We start from the raw sequence: 18,148 nt of genomic DNA on the forward strand, positions 1-18,148 counted from the left end.
ACTATGTACTATGTTGCAAATAAGAAGCTAAACAAAACCCCAGAAACCGGCTTTCATTCAGCCTGGCTTCAGCCAGCCGGACTGCAACATTGTATCGATGTTTTCAGCAGCAAGGCCTCAGAGCTAAAGCTGGCCCAGAATAAAAAAAAAAAAAAAAAGAAAACAAGGAGCTATTAGAAGCTTCAGTCACTCGCTTCTGGAAAACAGCCCTCAGCCCCTCACCCAGACTGGCCAGGCACCCCAGTGGGGACCCCCACCCTGATCCAGGACACCCTTCAGGGCAAACCAGCCATCCCCTACCCATGCACCAGGCCTCTATTCTATATAGTAAAAGGGTAATATGCCTCCCGGCACCGGGATCAGCGGAGCAGCAAGGCTCCCGGCACCGGGATCAGCGTGACAGGGGGCAGCGCCCAAACCCCCTGATCAGCCCTGCTCTGTGCCTGATAGGAGGGAGCTCCCCAATCCCCTGATTGCCCTGTGGCTCTGTGTGTGACAGGGGGCGGGGCCACAACCTCCCTATCTGCCCTGCTCTGTTCGTGAAGGGGAAGGCGCCCCAACCCCCTGATCAGCCCTGCTCTGTGCCTGATAGGGGGGAGCTCCCCAATCCCCTGATTGCCCTGCGGCTCTGTGTTTGACAGGGTGCAGCGCACCAACCCCCTGATCGGCCCTGCTCTGTGTGTGACAGGGTAGAGCCATAACCTCTCCATCGGCCCTGCCCTGAGTGTGACAGGGTGCAGCGCCCCAACCCCCTGATCCGCCCTGCTCTGTGTGTGACAGGGGGCAGTGCCCCAACTCCCCTATCGGCCCTACTCTGTGAGTGACAGGGGGAGCTCCTCAACCCCCTGATTGGCCCTGCTCTGTGCATGACAGGGGGGAGCTCCCCAACCCCCTGATCGGCCCTGCTCTGTGAGTGACAGGGGGCAGTGCCCCAACCCCCCTGATTGGCCCTGCTCTGTGAGTGACAAGGGGGCAGCGCCCCAACCCCCTGATCAGCCTTGCTCTGTGCGTGACAGGGGGTGGCGCCGCAACCTCCCCATCGACCCTGCCTTGAGTGTGACAGGGGGCGGTGCCCCAACCCCCCAATCGGCCCTATCCTGAGCGTGACTGAGGGTGGCATCGCAACCTCCCGATCCGCCCTGCTCTGTGCATGACAGGGGGCGGTGCCCCAACTCCCCAATTGGCCCTGCTCTGAGCCTGACCAGGGGCTGCACCTAGGGATTGGGCCTGCCCTCTGCCACCCGGGAGCAGGCCTAAGCCAGCAGGTCGTTATCTCCCGAGGGGTCCCAGACTGCGAGAGGGCACAGGCCGGGCTGGGGGACCCCCCCACCCCCCGAGTGCACAAATTTTTGTGCACCGGGCCTCTAGTATATTTATATTTATTGATTTCAGAGAGAAAGGGAGAGGGAGAGAGAGATAGAAATATCAATGATGAGAGAGAATCATTGACCAGCTGCCTCCTGCACGTCCCCTGCTGGGGATCGAGCCCACAACCCAGGCATGTGCCCTTGACCAGAATCCAACCCAGGACTCTTCAGTCTGCAGGCCAATGATCTATCCACTGAGCTAAACCAGCTAGGCCGTGTCTGTTTGATTTGGGTGGCCAGTCAGTGTGGGCCTCCCTGGGAAGGTGACCTTGAGGAAAGCATTGAAGGACATGTGGCATTATCCCTGAGGATGTAGGAAGGAAGTCCTTTCCAGCATTGGCACCTCCAGTGGGAATGGCCTGGGACAGGAGTGTGTCTGGTTTAAGAGGGAGGAGGCCAGTGTGGGAATGGAGCAGAGAGTAATGGAGATGAGATAAAGACAAGGCCAGACCTCCTGGGCCTGGAGGATGGAAGCAGGGCAGGGACTGTGCTGAGTGAGGAGGGAGCCACAGGAGAGTTTAGAGCAGGAGAGGCCCGGCCTGATTCCCTCTTTAAAGGATCACTGTGGCTGCTGAGCTGAGAACACTTGGGAGGTGAGGGGGCAGTGCAGAGGCAGGAGGATTCTCTGAGGGGCTCCAGGCTGGAGAGGCTTCCAGGGGTGAACGGTGGAAATAGTGGGCATGCTGGGGTTCTGGTTCCTTCTGAAGATGGACTTTAGAGCGAGCCTAAGGGTTAATCTGGGGCATGCGAGAGAGGAGTCAAGGTCACCAAAAATCTCAGAGGATACACGTAGAGAGACAGAGTTCCCATTAGCAGAGAAGGGGAGACTCTGGAGCAGCCTATTTGAGGGGCATCACAGGCCTTCATTTTAAGAGATGCTGGAGCTGAGTGTCTGTTAGCAACACAAGGGAGCTGTCAGATTGGCAGTTAGACGAGTCTGGAGATCAGGAGAGATGTTTGTTGGAGAAACAGACTTGGGAGGCGACACAGGTAAATGACATTTAAAGCCTTGAGAATGGACGAGGTCACCAAGGGACTGATGGCTACAGGAGACCAATGAAGCAGAACTGAACCCAGGACCCAGTGCTGAGCAGTCTGCACTGTTCTGTCTCTGGGTCTAAAAGGCACAGGGACCACAGAGCCCCCAGCGTTCCTGTGCGCAGGAACCACCTGGACCTCTTGTTGGCTCAGGACTTCTGGAGCAGAGTGTGAGAGTCTGGCTCTATCCCAAGGTGCTGATGCTGCTGGTCTTCAGATCCCACATTGAGCATTGAGAACCCAGACCAGGATCCCCGTGTCTGTGTGTCAGCCTCGCCTGCACGGTGTTACACAGGTGGTTCCTGTCTGTGCCTAATTCTCTGGGTCTGTGGGTCTGGGAGAGGCTGGGGTTTTATAAGAAGCTCACAAGCAATCCTGGGCTCAGCCAGCCTGGGAACCACTGAGGCCAGTGGCAGAGCTCAGGGTGGGGAGGGGCTTTACATCCACATTTAAAGGTTTCATTTTTCCTCAGAAAGAGAAGGGAGGGCATGTATCATCTGTTATGAGACATGATGTTGGGAGTTACGTGTCGCTCTCTCTGCCATGGGGTAGAGTCAGGTAGAAGAGCTAGGACATGGGCCCTGGGTCCCAATAATAACATCTCTGAAGGCTTGCTCTCTGAAACTGTTCCCCAGATATATTTCTTGGAGCAAACAATGGCATCCCAATCTATTCTAACTTAGACATATAAATATATATCTCTCTCTATATATATATATATATATATATATATATATCACACACACACACACACACATATATATATATATATAATATTGGGGTCTAATAGTATTTGGGGGAAAACCACAGGCTTCAGGTCACACAGCCAGAAAGTGATCCACATTCAGCCCAGGTTGGGTCTTATACAGGAGACACCGCCCTGCTGCCTGGCACAGATGCCACTGCTCACACCACTGACCCCTGATGCTGAACCCTGGCCCTGTGGCTAGTATGGCTCTCTCTGCGGCTCCTGACACCTGCACTGTTACTGCCACTCCCACCACCCTTGCCACATGCAGCCTGTGCAGTCCCAGCCACTCTGGTACCTGGTCCTGAGTCAGAGCACGGCATGGGGTCATGTGTGTAGATGCGTGAATGTTGGGGGACGTGGGCTTTCCTCTCTTATGGAGGGACATGCTATCTGCCTCTCACCAAGTCTGTGTGTGGAAATCTCGTCCTGTCGAAAGAGAGTTCAGGTGTTGGGTGAGGGATGGATAAGGATGACAAATTTCAAATGGAGCAAAGATCTGAGACTGGGACTTTGGTACTTTGCAGGCACTCAGGTTTGGCTGGAAATCAAGTGACCAATAAAGGACATCCCATCTGGAGGGCTACTTGCTTGCTCTTTGTGGGATGGGGAGGAATTTTTTGCCTGCACTCACCAAAGTAGTATTACAAGAAATGATAAAGAAACTTCTTTTTTAAAAAAAATAAGGGGAAAAAGACATAAATCTTAATAATAAAATGGTTAAAAACTACATACCTATTGATAGCTGAACAGATGAGAAAAGAAGACCCTTATGTATGCTGTCTACATGAGACTGACTTCAGATTGAAAAACACAGACCAAAAGTAAAGAGATCAAAGAGATATTTCATGCAAATAAGAACAAACAAACTGAAAGCTGGGGTAACAACACTACTAGTAGATAAAATAAATTTTAAAACAAAGGTTATAATAAAAGACAAGAACATTTCATAATGATAACGGGGTCAATCCAACCAGAGGACATAACCCTTGTAAACATTATGCACTCAACATAGGAGAACCTAAATGCATATGTAAAGCAAATATTAATGGATATAAAAGGAGACATTGGCAGTAAATACAGTCAGAGAAGATCTATTCATATATAATGGAATATTACTCAGCCATAAAAAGAATGAAATCTTATCACTTGTAACAACATGATGGATTTAAAGAGTATTATGCTAAGTAAAAGAAGTGACTTATATGTGGAATTTAAAAATCAAAATAAATGAACAAACAAAATAGAAACAGACCCAGAATCAGAGAACAAACTGGTGTTTGCTAGAGGGGAGGGGGTTTGCATTGGAAGAAAAGTGTGAAGAGATAAAAAATTTCAAATTTGCCATCTTGTAGAGGCTAAATACTGACTGACAGAAACATAGATGTACAATTCACCAGTCTGGCCCCCAGTGACTGCAGCCCAACCCCATGGGACATGGAGCAGAAGAACTGCCCGCAGAACCCAGTCAACCAGAGAACGGGAGAGAATAAAAAGGTTGTTTCACTGTGAGATTGTTTGTTACCCAGGGGTCGATAACAGGAACACAGACCATAGAATTCACTGCTATTCCTATGTTCTCATTATTGTCTGTCTCTCCTGTCAGACTGTCAGCATCAGGAGAGCGGACGTCTGTCTGTTTTCATGAAATGTTCACCAGGCCTAACGTGAAGCCTGGCACAGAGGCCTCATGACAACGTAGTGGATGAAGGAGTGAGTAAATGCTGACCAGGCTCCTTACAGCTGCTCTGAGACGGGAAGGAGGGTCACTGTGTTTGGTTTGGAGCCTGTCTCAGTCCGATGGGGCTGCCATAACCAAACACCACTTACTGGGCGGCTGAAACACTACAAGTTTATTTTCTCACAGTTCTGGAGGCTTCAAGTCCAAGATCAAAGTGCCAGACAATGTGGTTTCTGGCTTGTAGATGGCTGTCTTCTCTCCATGTCTTACCAGGGCCTCTCCTTTGTGTGTGCAGGGAGCGGGGAGTGTAGGTATCTGATATCTTTCTCTTATAACCACCTGTCCTATCCAATTAGAGCCCCACCCCATGACCTCATTTAAACTTAATGATCTCCTTAAAGGTCTGTCTCTAAATGCGGTCACATTGGAGGGTTGATGCCTCAACATGTGAATTTTGGGGGACACAACTCAGTCCATAAATGCTTTTCCTCTGATGTGTGATTTTGTTACCTACCCACTGGTCTCCGTTTCCTAAAGCATGATGCTCAATGCCCCCAGACCCTGGTCTCCCACAGAGCTCAGCACCTGCCCACCACCTGCCTCTGTGTCCTTAGGGCTGGGGCTGGGTGTCCAGGTAGGTTTCAGGGTCAGGGATAACTGATGCTCAGAGGCAGCCATACTTCAGCTGCCGTACATGGGGCTCTGCAGAGGTCTCCCCTGGCTTGCGGACTCCCTGCCTCTTTAGCAGCTTAAACAGTACCATAGCCTGGCTTATGAATGACAGAGCTTATTTCTCCCAGTTCTAGAGGCTGAGAAGTTCAAATCAAGGTGCCAGTAGATTCAGTGTCTGGTGAGGGCTACTCCTGGTTCATAGACGCCCATCCACTCACTGTGTCCCCACATGGTGGGCAAGGCCAGGCAGCTCTCTGGAGTCTCTGTTATCAGGGCTCCACCCTCATATGCCAATCACCTTCCAAAGGCCTCACCTCCAAATACCATCACATGGGGGTTAGGTGTCCACCTGTGAATCTTGAGGGGACACACACATTCAGCCTATAGCATCCCCAGCATCCTGGCTCGGCTATCAGGGTAGGAATGAGGCTTAGGGCTGAGGCTGCAGAGTTCCTAGCTTCAGGGATGTGGGGAGCAGAGAGCAGGGTGGGGAGGGTCCTGTCTGAGGAGGTGGGTGGGTGGGTCCCCACAGAGGAAAGAGATGGGACCCCGGGGTCCTCTGGCCACAGGCTGCGGAGGGTGACGGTACCGCTGCTGGGCCATGGGCAGCCTGGGTCCTCTCGCTGAGGTCCTTGTCACCCAGCAAGGTGCACAGCCCACACCCAGGTTCAGTGCCTGGTCCTCAGGGCCCTTGGCCTGGCCCTCGGCCTGTCCTGTCCCAGGGGAGGAAGGAACCACTGAAGGCCAGGACGGCCTGCTGCTCGGGGCTGGGCTCAGACTTGGCAGGGACACTGGCCCAGTTAGTGGGACCTGGAAACCCCAGGACTTTGGGACCAGGGCTCATCCCTACAGGGGCAGCCCAGCCCTTTGCTGTCTGTGACCCGAGGACCCCTTCCAAACACTAGCAGGGGTCCCCGTGGCACACCCTCCCCTGGTGCTCTCCTCCCTGAGACTTCTGCCCCTCTGCATGCTGATTCCCCCCATCCTGACCGACTCAGGGGCACCCTTGCCTTCCCAGGCCTGACACCCCAGCCCCACCCCCATCCCAAGCTCTGAGACAAGTGGCACTAGTTCCCAGGAGGAAGGTGCTGTAGCTCCAGAGGCAGCAGCGGGAACAGGGGACAGGTTCTTGGGTGTCCAAGGTCCCATCCAGGAGACTAAGGACTCCTGGTTTGATTGTGGGGTGCAGCTGGACCTGGGAGCCAGCGGTGATGGCCCAGGAGACCTCGTTCTTTCCTGAGGCAGCGTCCACGGTGACTCAATGGGGAGGAAGCATCCACATCAGTGTGCATTTGGAGAAACACTTTGCACCCCGAATTTGACATAGGACAGGGCCCCCATCCTGCGTTCAAAGCCCTGTTCTGGTGCTGGAAACAGAGGGAGACCCTGGGAGGTCCTGGCTGAGCAGCAGAAAGGGGAGCTGGCTCTTCTGTCCTCAGCCCTGTGGCCACACAGGGGGCGCCAACGCGCTGCTCCGGAGGCTGCCTGACCCCTGGCAGGGGCTGTGCTGTGAGTGGGTCAGAGGGAGCTCACTTGAAGGCGGGGCAATCGAGAGGGGAGGGGGGATTGGGAAGGGGGTGTGGGGGGGGGGGGGATGAAGAAGCTTTGGTGAGTCCTGGCTTCCACAGTGTCAAGGTCAGGACAGGACAGGGATTGACCAAGAAGAGTGCTCAGGAGCCAGGAGCTATCTCTGAGGTTTCCATCTCCTCTCTCCAGTCCCTAGAGGACACCACCATGGAAACCTGAAAAGTAGACACATTTTCTTCTATTCCCTGTTTCTGTTTTGTGATTTTTTTTTCAAACTCAGTTTTCAAAATAAAGTCATCTCTTATTTGGAAACAACATCTCAATGTCTACACTATCTTCCACAGTGCGGGGATGCACTTTGGGACTATTGGGGCTAAAGCAAGGGTCTCCAGGGCCTTCTGTCCCCCAGAAGGACAGCTGAGGGGCCAGAGTGAAGCAGCCCAGGTCTTGGGTGCAGGAGGGAAGAAGGTGCCGCCAGCCAGGGGAAGGAGGGCCTACTCTTGCACGAATTTTCCTGCATCGGGCCTCTGGTTTTATATACGTTGTAATGCAATATCAGTAAACCATTCATCACAGATGTGCCCGTTTCCCAGGCCTGAGTCCTCCCTGAGGTACATCAACTCCAACAGTCCTTTGAGCCCATTGGGATCCGAGCTGGTGATCCAGCCATCTATTCACTGTCCCTCACCCTCCATGTCCCCTCCTCCCTCCTCACTCTCTTAAATTCCATGATTCACCCTTTCAACCCTCCCTTGGCTCTCCCTTTCTGTGTCACTCTTGCTTGTGAATTCTACCTCTGCCTACCGTGCACCTGGCCCCATGCAGCTACAGGAGGCTGGAGAACAATACAGCCACGCCGACACTGTCACGTTAAGGTCATGACTTAGACCACAAAGGCGTCCACGCTGCTGCCCACAATCATCCTGTCTCCGCACGGCTCCCTCATTCCCCCATCCTCTGCTCAAACAGCCGCCCTCCTTCCTCATCTGTTACTGCTAGTGCCCTGTTACCTGCTTCACTGAGAACACTGAACACATTAGAGGACAATTACAGCTTTCCAACACCATCTGCTTCAAAACCTTTTCCACAGGCCAGCTGTCCACCCGACCTCATCCCTTCTTTAGTGGCTTATTGTTTGGAGTCACTAAAGTGTGGGGTAGTTTGGTGCTTGGCAGTGGATAAGTAATAAAGCTCTCTGCAGTTTCTCTTAGTCTACACCTTGGTTTCCTTGTACTTGGAAATGTTACCTGCACTCGCTGTTTCCAGTTCTCCTCTATTCTCTCCTATATTTTTTGTCTTTTCTCCCTTCTCCCGTCTCCCTTCCATCTTTCCTTCTCTCCTTCCTTTGTGCTTGTCATCAGATCTCCCAATCGTATAAAATAATGCTCTGTGATCATGCCAAGGGAAGCATTACATGGGTGTTTATGTTAAAAGTATAAATACAAGGGCTATGGAATAAAAGTAAAGGAACTAATTTTAGTCTGAAAAGAAAATGTCCCCGTGGTTCTGCAATGCCAGGAACCAAAGAACTGACTTCCAACTCTTAATGCTTCTACTTAAGCTGTGTTTGGTTTATTTTCAGAACAACTATATCAGCAACATGAAGTCTTCCATATTCCCGGTAAAAGTTTAAATTGGCACAGGCACTTTTAAATCATATGAGCATCTTCGAGTTTGGTTAAAGTACAGGCCCCACAGGGCCCACCATTCCCACCTCTGACCACCCCCTCTGCGGCCCTCTGCGGGAATTTCTTGTCTTGTGCTCCAGGAGACATGTACACGAATGTTATAGCAAAAACTGGAACAACCACATATACATCAATAGGAAAATAGCAAGATTTTAGGATAATCATAACATGTAAGATTCAGCACTCAAAATGGAAGGACAGCCTCACAGGTGAGAGATGACCCTTAGGGAACGCTGAGTCTCCGAGGGTCATGCAGGACCAGTCCTCTGTGCAGGCAAATGTAAAACTGGCAAAACTAAGATTCTGGTTGGACATATGTATATACTTATTGAAAATCTTTAGAGTATCTCAAGGGTATAAGAAGCACAGGAATCAGTGAGAGGTTACATCTGGGGGACAGGACTGTGTCCACTGATGGTTGTTGGCACCAATTCGACATGAACAGGAATGCCCATTTGAGATGCCCAGTCCTTAAACTATTTGATCCAGCTACTGTGTGTTCTCAACTTTGTTTCCAGTTACTGTAGGGAACATTATGATTAACGGCATTACTAAGAAAATCTGACAAATATTGTTGTATCTCCTTCCTCTATCTCAAACTTTTCCAAAAGTGAAATTTAGAGCATTGAAGAAACTAATCAATTAAAGCAAGCAATATTTTATTTGGTGGAATGACCGGGGAAGGTGAATAACGAGTCACACACATACTGTGTGGGGAGGAGAATTGAGGAGCTTTGTAACTCTCACTCCAGGCTATTTAGACACTTTGCATATGAAGCCTCTGAAATCACTCATTTCACAGATGAGCTTCCTGATGCTCAGGCTTCCCAGGTTGTGTTTCCCACTGCAGTTGACTTATCTTTGAGAATCTCTATCCAATATTTTCAGGTAAGATTCCTTCAGGATTAAAGAGAAAACCCTCCTCCCCTTTTCACAGGGTGAGCTCACTCTCTGGCATCAAGTTCCCAGGGAGAGTTTTTTTTCTAGAAGTGAGAGTTAGGTTTGATTGAGCAATTGAATTATTACCCCTCCCCAAGGAACTGACTTTTCAGACCATTTCACTATGGACATTCCCTTTTGCTGAGACCACATTCTGTTATCTCTCCCCTCCAGACCTGCACAGAGAACTCTCCGCCCACAAAAGACTGCCTAAAGTCCTTTAAAAACAGCTGAATCCTGTCACTGGGTGATGAAGCCATCTGGGGCTCAGCCACCTGCTGTGCGGATGATCGAATAAATTCACCATTCTGGCCTCGTGCATTCCTCCTTCAGCGACCAAACAGTGTCCAGGGGCAGAGATAACGGGTGGGAAGCAGAGGGCATTTCAGGGAGAGCGGTTCCAGGAGGAGAAGGGGAGGAAAGGGCTGGTCCCAGCCTGGGGAGTCTCCCTGGTTCCCACACAGCCCCTGGGCAGGACTGAGGGAGAAGGTGTGACAGAGCTCTCCGTGCAGGGGGAGGGGTCAGGGCAAGGTCCCAGGTCCCAGGCCTGGTCTCACGGTTCTAGCCCCAGGGCGGGTGACTGAAGCGGGGAAACTCAGTGTTGGGGAGTCTCCACCTCTCGGCAGTTTCACTTCTCCCTCTCACAACCTCTGTGGGGCCCTCCTTCCTGGATACTCGTGACGCGTCCCCAGTTCTCACTCCCATTGGGTGTCAGGTGCTAGAGAAGCTAATCAGCGTCACCTCCGTTCCCATTTAAAGTCTCTGCGGACTCTCCAGGACTCAGACTCCCCAGACCTGGAGGATGCTGCTCACGGGGCCCCCAACCCTCCTGCTGCTGCTCTGGGGGGCCTTGGCCCTGACCCAGACCTGGGCGGGTGAGTGCGGGGTCGGGAGGGAACAGCTTCTGCGGGGAGGAGCGAGGGGACCAGGCGGGGGCGTAGGACCCCGAATTGGCGCGTCTCCAACCCCCCCCCCCTGCCCAGACCCCCAAACCCGGTCCCCATCCTGTCCTACAGACCTCGGCCCCGAACGGCGCCGGGAGGAGGGTCGCGGGTGTCAGCCCCTCCCTCCGGCCCGCAGGCCCCCACTCCCTGAGACATTTCCTCACCGCGGAGTCCCGACCCGGACATCGCAAGCCCCGCTTCGTGGTCGTCAGCTACGTGGACGACACGCAGTTCGTGCGGTTCGACAGCGACTCCGCGAGCCCGAGGATGGAGCCGCGGGCGCCGTGGATGGAGCGGGAGGAGCCGGGCTACTGGGACGTGAACACGCGGAACGCCGAGGTCGCCGCACAGAGTTTCCGACTGAACCTGGACATCCTGCGCGGCTACTACAACCAGAGCCGGGACGGTGAGCCACGGGGCCCGGGGCCCGGTCACCACCCCTATCCCCACGGCCGGAACGGGGTCGCCCTGAGTGTCCGGGTCCGAGCTTCACCCTGAGGCCGCGTGACCCTCCTGGTCCCCACCCGGGAGAACCTGGGTTGCACTTTCAGGTGTCGGTTTCATCCCTGAGGGTTGGAATGGAGTCCCGGGCTGGGGTGGGGCGGGACCTGACCTCGAGGGGCGCGGGTCAGGGTCTCACACCTTCCAGTTGATGTTTGGCTGCGAAATGGGACCCGACGGCGCCTGGTCCGCGGTTATGACCAGTCCGCCTAGGACGGCACCGACTACCTCGCCCTGAACGAGGACCTGCGCTCCTGGACCGCATCCAACACCGCGGCTCAGATCACCCGGCGCAAGTGGGAGGCGGAAGGTGTAGCGGAGGAAAGGAGACACTACCTGCAGGGGGAGTGCCTGGAGTGGCTGCGCAGATACCTGGCGATGGGGAAGGAGGCCCTGCAGCGCGCAGGTACCAGGGCCTGGGGCCTCTCTCCTCTCCCCTGGGGCTGGGGCTCAACAAGGAGACAGGACTCAGGGTCAGTGTCAGACCCCCCTCCTGTGGGCCAGGAGACTGAGTCCGCCTGGCTTTTCAGATCCAGGGACGCCCTCCCTTCTCTCAGGGACACCTAGGGGTGCAGTCTCTCAGGGTCAATTAGAGGGGAGACCAAGCCTGAAGTAACTGATCAGCAGTTCCCATTGGCCCTGCAGTGGCTCTGGGACCCATGGGGGACTTGCTCTCTCAGGCCCTGCTCCCTGCCCCTCACCCAGTGTATCTGAGGTCTGACCCCGACTTTTCTGAGTCCTTTGGCCTCCACCCAGGACAGGACCAGAAATCCCTTTCTCCCCCTGAGACCTGCCTCCTGCCCTGGGCTGTGTCACTCTGACTAGAACTTTCTAAGGAGGAGAGACCATCCCCAGATGCTCTGTCCAGGCTAGTGGTGCTTGTGTGCTCCCTCGCCCACCCCAGGTGCCCTGTCCACGCTCAGGTGGTCACATGAGGGGTGCTGGAGGGTCCCCTGACAGTGCCAAGTCCCTGAATTTCCTCACCCTTCTCCTCAGACCCTCCAAAGACACACGTGACCCTCCACCCCATCTCTGACGGTGAGGTCACCCTGAGGTGCTGGGCCCTGGGTTTCTACCCTGCGGACATCAGCCTGAGCTGGCAGCGTGATGGGGAGGAGCAGACCCAGGACACGGAGTTTGTGGAGACCAGGCCTGCGGGGGATGGGACCTTCCAGAAGTGGGCGGCCCTGGTGGTGCCCCCTGGAGAGGAGCAGAGATACACATGCCATGTGCAGCACGAGGGGCTGCCTGAGCCCCTGACCCTGAGATGGGGTGAGGAGGGGCGTGGGTACAGAGACTGGTCTCAGGGAAGCAGGTGCCTGTGGAGGCCTTCAGTGGGGTCGGGGCTGAGGACTGGGCGGCAGGGCGCTCACCTCCCCTTCTCTTCCCAGAGCCATCTCCTTGGGCCACCATCCCCCCCAACCCCTGAGCCTTGTTGTGGGTGTGGTCATCTTTGGAGCTGTGGTCACTGGAGCTGTGGTCACTGGAGCTGTGATGAGGAGGAAGCGCTCAGGTAGGGAAGGGGTGGGGCCTAAGTTTCTTGTCTCACTGGGGGTTGCCAGCCCAGGTAGAAGTGTGTTCTGCTTCATTAATGGCAAGTACCATCCCACACGTGTGGTTGCCCAGTGTGGGGCCCTATTGCTGACACTCTTTAGTAAGACACGTGTGGAAATGAGGGACAGATTCATCACCTTGATGATTCTAGTGATGGGGCCTGGTTCCCAGCTCTCCCACGTCAGGGTGGAAGGTCCCTGCTGAGGACAGACCTCCGAGAGGATGGTTGGTCCAGTCCCCACACATGTAGTTTCCTCAGGTTTCCTGATCCTGCCCTGGGTTTATAGTCACAGATCTAGAAACTTCTCTGGGCTCCAGGACTAGGAATTCCTTTAGGTCATAGTGGTTCTCAACCTTCCTAATGCCACGACCCTTTAATACAGTTCCTCATGTTGTGGTGACCCCCAACCATAAAATTATTTTCGTTGCTACTTCATAACTGTAATTTTGCTACTGTTATAAATCATAATGTAAATATCTGATATGCAGGATGTATTTAGGCGATCCCTGTAAAAGGGTCCTTCAACCCCCAAAGGGTCGTGACCTACAAGTTGGGAACCGCTGCTTTAGGAGCTCATGGCCCTGCCTCCTCCCTGTCTTCTCACAGGATGTTTTCTTCCACAGGTGGAAAAGGAGGGAGCTATACTTAGGCTGCCAGTGAGTATGGAGGGGTGATCTCTGAGACCGTATGACAGTGCATAGGGGAGCTCATGGGGGACCTCACCCCTATAGTTCCTTCTTTTTGGCCCCTCTCCTGGGTGCTCTGACTACTTCCTGTTTTTTTCTACCTCAGGCAGCTACAGTACCCAGAGCTCTGATCAATCTCTCTTGGCTTTTAAAGGTAAAACCCCGATGTAACGAGGGGACAGGTCTGGGTGATGGGGATTCTTTGGGGCATAGTGAGCCTGCATAGGTTGTTGAGAATGTCACCACTTACAGCCACAAAGCTGATTATTTCATGATCATTTTCTTCCACAGTGTGAGGCACGTGCCTTGTGGGGGAACCAGTGATGGGAGATTTGTTCGAGCTCCTACTTTGTGATTCAAGAACCTCTGATTTCCTTCTGCAAATGGCATTTGAATGTGTGTGTTCCTATCAGCATAACGTGAGGAGGTCGGAGGCTGGCCCACACCTGCCCACCACTCACCCTTCTCACACTTTCCTGTCCATCAGAGCCCGGCTGGGCCCTCCCCATCCCTGTCTTTACTTTGTGGTGCTCAGTGGGGGACTGAGTCATGGGACATTTGTCCAAACTCCCACTTTGTGACTCAAGTGAAAGGTTAGCATGGTGATACGTGGGCAGGTTACATAGCCATCTGGAATGGAAATTTAAAAAAAAAGAATTTATTTAAGGAAAGAGGGTGGGGGATGGGATACCCAAAGGGAAGGGCTGCACAGCACCAAGCCAAGTGGAGGTTGGGTGGATGGATGATGGCAACACCCAAGATGTGGAATTTCATCCTTATATGTAGTCACTGGCAGGAAACTCTGGTCAGTGGGTCTCGGGGCTGAATAGGTGGCTTGGAATGGGGATAGAATGCAGGTGTGGGATCAGGTGCCTTTTGGAAAATTTCAGTTGCTTACATGGTCTAACTCCTGGTGTCTAGCAAGTTGTTCCTGCTCTTGCTCCCCTGTGGCGGGAAGTGTACAAATGGCCATTAAGGATTATATTGTCTGATAGCCCAAACATCAAGAACCTCTGACTTAAAAAAAAATAAATTCAGATTGGTGATTCTCAAAAACATTTAATCACTGCCTGGCAATAATACTCTACAGAAGTAGTTTTCCAGGTTATAACTTTCTGTAGAATATGTTCATTACATTCCTTCATTTGCCTGTAAGTTAACATGGTTCCAAAAGTTAAAGGCCCGAGTTCCCAAATGAATGTGGAAATGTTAAAATATGTGTGATTATGCACACATTTTATTTTCTGCACTACTGTTTTGTTTTAAATATTTCATTTAAAAAATTTTATTAACATTACTTGCATGTTCAATGCTTTTGTGATGTATCAATTAAAATTATTTTCAATATAAAAAATAGCCCTGACTGGTTTGGCTCAGTGGATAGAGCGTCGGCCTGCGGACTGAAGGGTCCCAGGTTCGATTCCGGTCAAGGGCATGTACCTTGGTTGCGGGCACATCCCCAGTGGGGGGTGTGTAGGAGGCAGCTGATCGATGTTTCTCTCTCATCGATGTTTCTAACTCTCTATCCCTCTCCCTTCCTCTCTGTGAAGAATCAATAAAATATATTTTTAAAAAAATAAAATTAAATAAATAAATAAATAAATAAATGAAGAAGCTCTGATTTCTTTCTGCAAAGGGCATTGAATGTGTGTGCCTTCATATCAACATAACATGAGGAGGTGGGAGGCTCGCCCCCCTCCCTCCACTTTTCCTGTCCAGCACAGCCGGGGCTGGGCCATCCCCATCCCTGTCTGTACTTTGTGGTGCACTGTGTGGCAACTTCTTACTGCCTGATTGAATTAAGACTCTGGATGTGAATTTGTTTTCCCGTTTCTTGCCATGAAGGGCTGATGGGTTAAGTAGAGGAGAAGATTCTAAAATTTGAGAGGGAATAATTGGAATCACTGAGAACTTCCTAGAACCCATGTGTTTGCTGTTTTGAGTCTGTTGCAGGTAGGAACAGGAGAGGCTGTGAACACTGAGTGTGGTCAGGAGCTGTGTACAGTTCCTGGTCAGTGTATCCTGGGCTTTGAAGTGGTCACTCCTCAGCTGGGTCATCTCTCTGCTCCTTTTTTGAAAAATATGTTTTTATTGATTTCAGAGAGGAAGGGAGAAGAGAGAAATAGAAACGTCAGTGATGAGAGAATCATTGATTAGCTGCCTTCTGTACTTATTGACTCCACAGTTGATTCCAGGTGGCATACTGCCACAAACCCAAAGTAAGATACAGAATTACTTCAAAATAAACAGAAGGCCCTGGCCAGTGTGGCTCAGTTGGCTAGGCCTGGGCCCCTGCACTAAGATATCCCAGGTTCAATGAACCTGGTCAAAACACATGTCTGGTTTTCAGGCTTGATTCTCAATAGGGGCTGTGGAGGAGGTAACCTATCCATGTATCTCTTTCATCCATGTTCCTTTACCTCCCTTCCTCTCTCTAAGAGAAAAAAAAAATCAATAAAAACATCCCTTATAATAAAAGCATATGCAAATCGAATGAACAGTGGAACAATGGTCACTATGATGCACACTGACCACCAGGGGGCAGACGCTCAATGCAGGAGCTGCCCCTTGGAGGTCAGTGCACTCCCACAGAGGGAGCTCCGCTCAACCAGAAGCCAGGCTCATGGCTGGCAAGCCCAGTGGTGGTGGCGGGAAGTAAGGAGTGAGGGGTCCCGGACTGCGAGAGCCCTGGACTGGGAGAGAGATGTCTGACTGCTGGCTTAAACTGGCAGGTGGATATCCCCCAAGGGGTCCCAGACTGAGAGGGTACAGGTTGGGCAGAGGGACACCTCCCTCCCTCCCCAGTGCATGAATTTTGTGCACTAGGCCTCTAGTCCTATATAATAAAAGGGTAATATGCTAATTGGAGTGGAAGTCATTATGGACCTTCGTAATTCCGGACCTTCCAGCTCCTCTGAGCAGGTGGCTGCCGCAGGATCCAAGAAGCCTCTGAGGTTGTGAGGGAGGGGCAAGGTGGTGGGAGGGACCCCAGCCCAGGTGACCACCTGCGGCTGAGAGGGAGGGAGCTAGGCAGCCACCCATGGTTAGGGGTGATCAGGAAGGCTGGCAGAGTGGTTAGGGGCAATCAGGCAGACAGGCAGGCCAGTGGTTAGGACCAAAGGTCCCAGATTTCGAGAGGGATGTCCAACTGTGGGATCGGGCCTAATCTGGCAGTCAGACATACCCCAAGGGGACCCGGATTGCGAGAGGGCACAGGCCAGGCTGAGGGACACCCCTCCACCCCCATGCATGAATTTTGTGCACCGGGCCTCTAGTGAAAAAATAAAAATAAACAGTAAGGAAAATCTGCAGTTTAAAATGTTAAGTCCTCCTCCTCCCCTGTCTCTCTGGGTGGGTGTGGGGCACTGTGACTGCTGCTTCCTGGAGCCATTTGCTGAGGAGCCATTGGGAGGAGGAGCATTGAGGACACCCAGGGGATGATTGAGGAGATTGGGGTGTGAAGGGGTTTCCCCCTGCATCACAAGCTGGGAAACCAGACTTTGAGACCAAGTTGGCAGCTTAGAAAAGCACACGTAGTGGGGAATTGATATTCTTGAGACATACAGTACATTAAACTTGCAAAGGAAAGAACAGAGATTGAGTCAGGATTCAAAGTAACTCAGGAATCTTTTGAAGAAATCTCTACCTGAAAAGAACTGGCAGGAGGAGGAAGAATTCAGGTGCAGGGCATGTAAAGCCTTCCTTTCCACCCTGGAGGCCATGGACAAATTAGCTGGGAGCAACTTGAACCCAGGAGGAGATGGTTTGAGTGGGATTGCAAAGAGGTTGACCCAGCACAGCAGTACTGAGAGAGTGATTTTCAACGCATGTGCCACCACAATTTTTATTGATTTACTTACTTTTTCCATTTTAAATATACTTTTATTTATTTCAGAGAGGGAGAGGGAGAGATAGAAACACCAATGATGAGAGAGAATCATTGATTGGCTGCTTCCTGCACGCCCCACACTGGGAATTGAGCCCACAACCCAGGCATTTTGCCTGACTGGGATAGAACCGTGACCTCCTGGTTCATAAGTTGACCCTCAACCACTGAGCCACCATGGCCAGACAAAAGTCCAGATAATTTTATTTTTTTTAATATGTTACTGATTTTTTTATAGGGACGAAGGGAGAGGACGAGAAATAGAGAGTTAGAAACATCGATGAGAGAGAAACATCGATTCAGCTGCCTTCTGCACACCCCCTACTGGGGATGTGCCTGCAACCAAGGTACATGCCCTTAACCGGAATCGAACCTGGGACCCTTCAGTCCACAAGCCGACGCTCTATCCACAGCTTCCACAGTCAGGGCAAAAGTTCAGATAATTGTAAAGTTGTTTTCCTGGCCTCCTGTCTTCTCAGAAATGAAGAGCTTCAATAATTAAAAAAAAAAATTTTTTTTAATTCTCCCATTTTTCTCTAACTGTATAAACATATTGGATTTAATATAAAATTACATGATAGAAGGGCCCATTTTTAAGGGCATTAAATTTTTCTTGTGGGAAAATAAGAAAGTGTCAATACATCAGTGCTTTAAAAAAGTGAGATAGAAAATCAGGGCTCTTTCTAGAGAAGTCTCCCAATTGTCCAATTAGAATTATTTCTTCTAAGATATCCAACTGGAATACAGGATGGCTCTGTCCTACAGCCATCTGAAAAACAACCTCTCTTATTATACATTTTGGAAATATATGTCTTAACCAATTTGGAGGGAGAGCAAAATCTTGACTGTAAAATTCCTCAATTATCATTTTTTCTCCCAATTGGATTCGATAAGACATAGGGCTTCAGTATCTCTC

The 18,148-nt window shown here is 51.5% G+C and overlaps 1 pseudogene; it reads left to right on the forward strand.

Moving 5' to 3' along the window:
- Positions 1-10,422: 10,422 nt before the first annotated feature.
- On the forward strand, positions 10,423-14,692 carry LOC102442956 (annotated as a pseudogene).
- Positions 14,693-18,148: the final 3,456 nt, after the last annotated feature.

Source organism: Myotis lucifugus, unplaced genomic scaffold (assembly GCF_000147115.1).
Source record: "Myotis lucifugus unplaced genomic scaffold, Myoluc2.0 scaffold_1005, whole genome shotgun sequence".
Lineage (NCBI taxonomy): Eukaryota > Metazoa > Chordata > Mammalia > Chiroptera > Vespertilionidae > Myotis > Myotis lucifugus.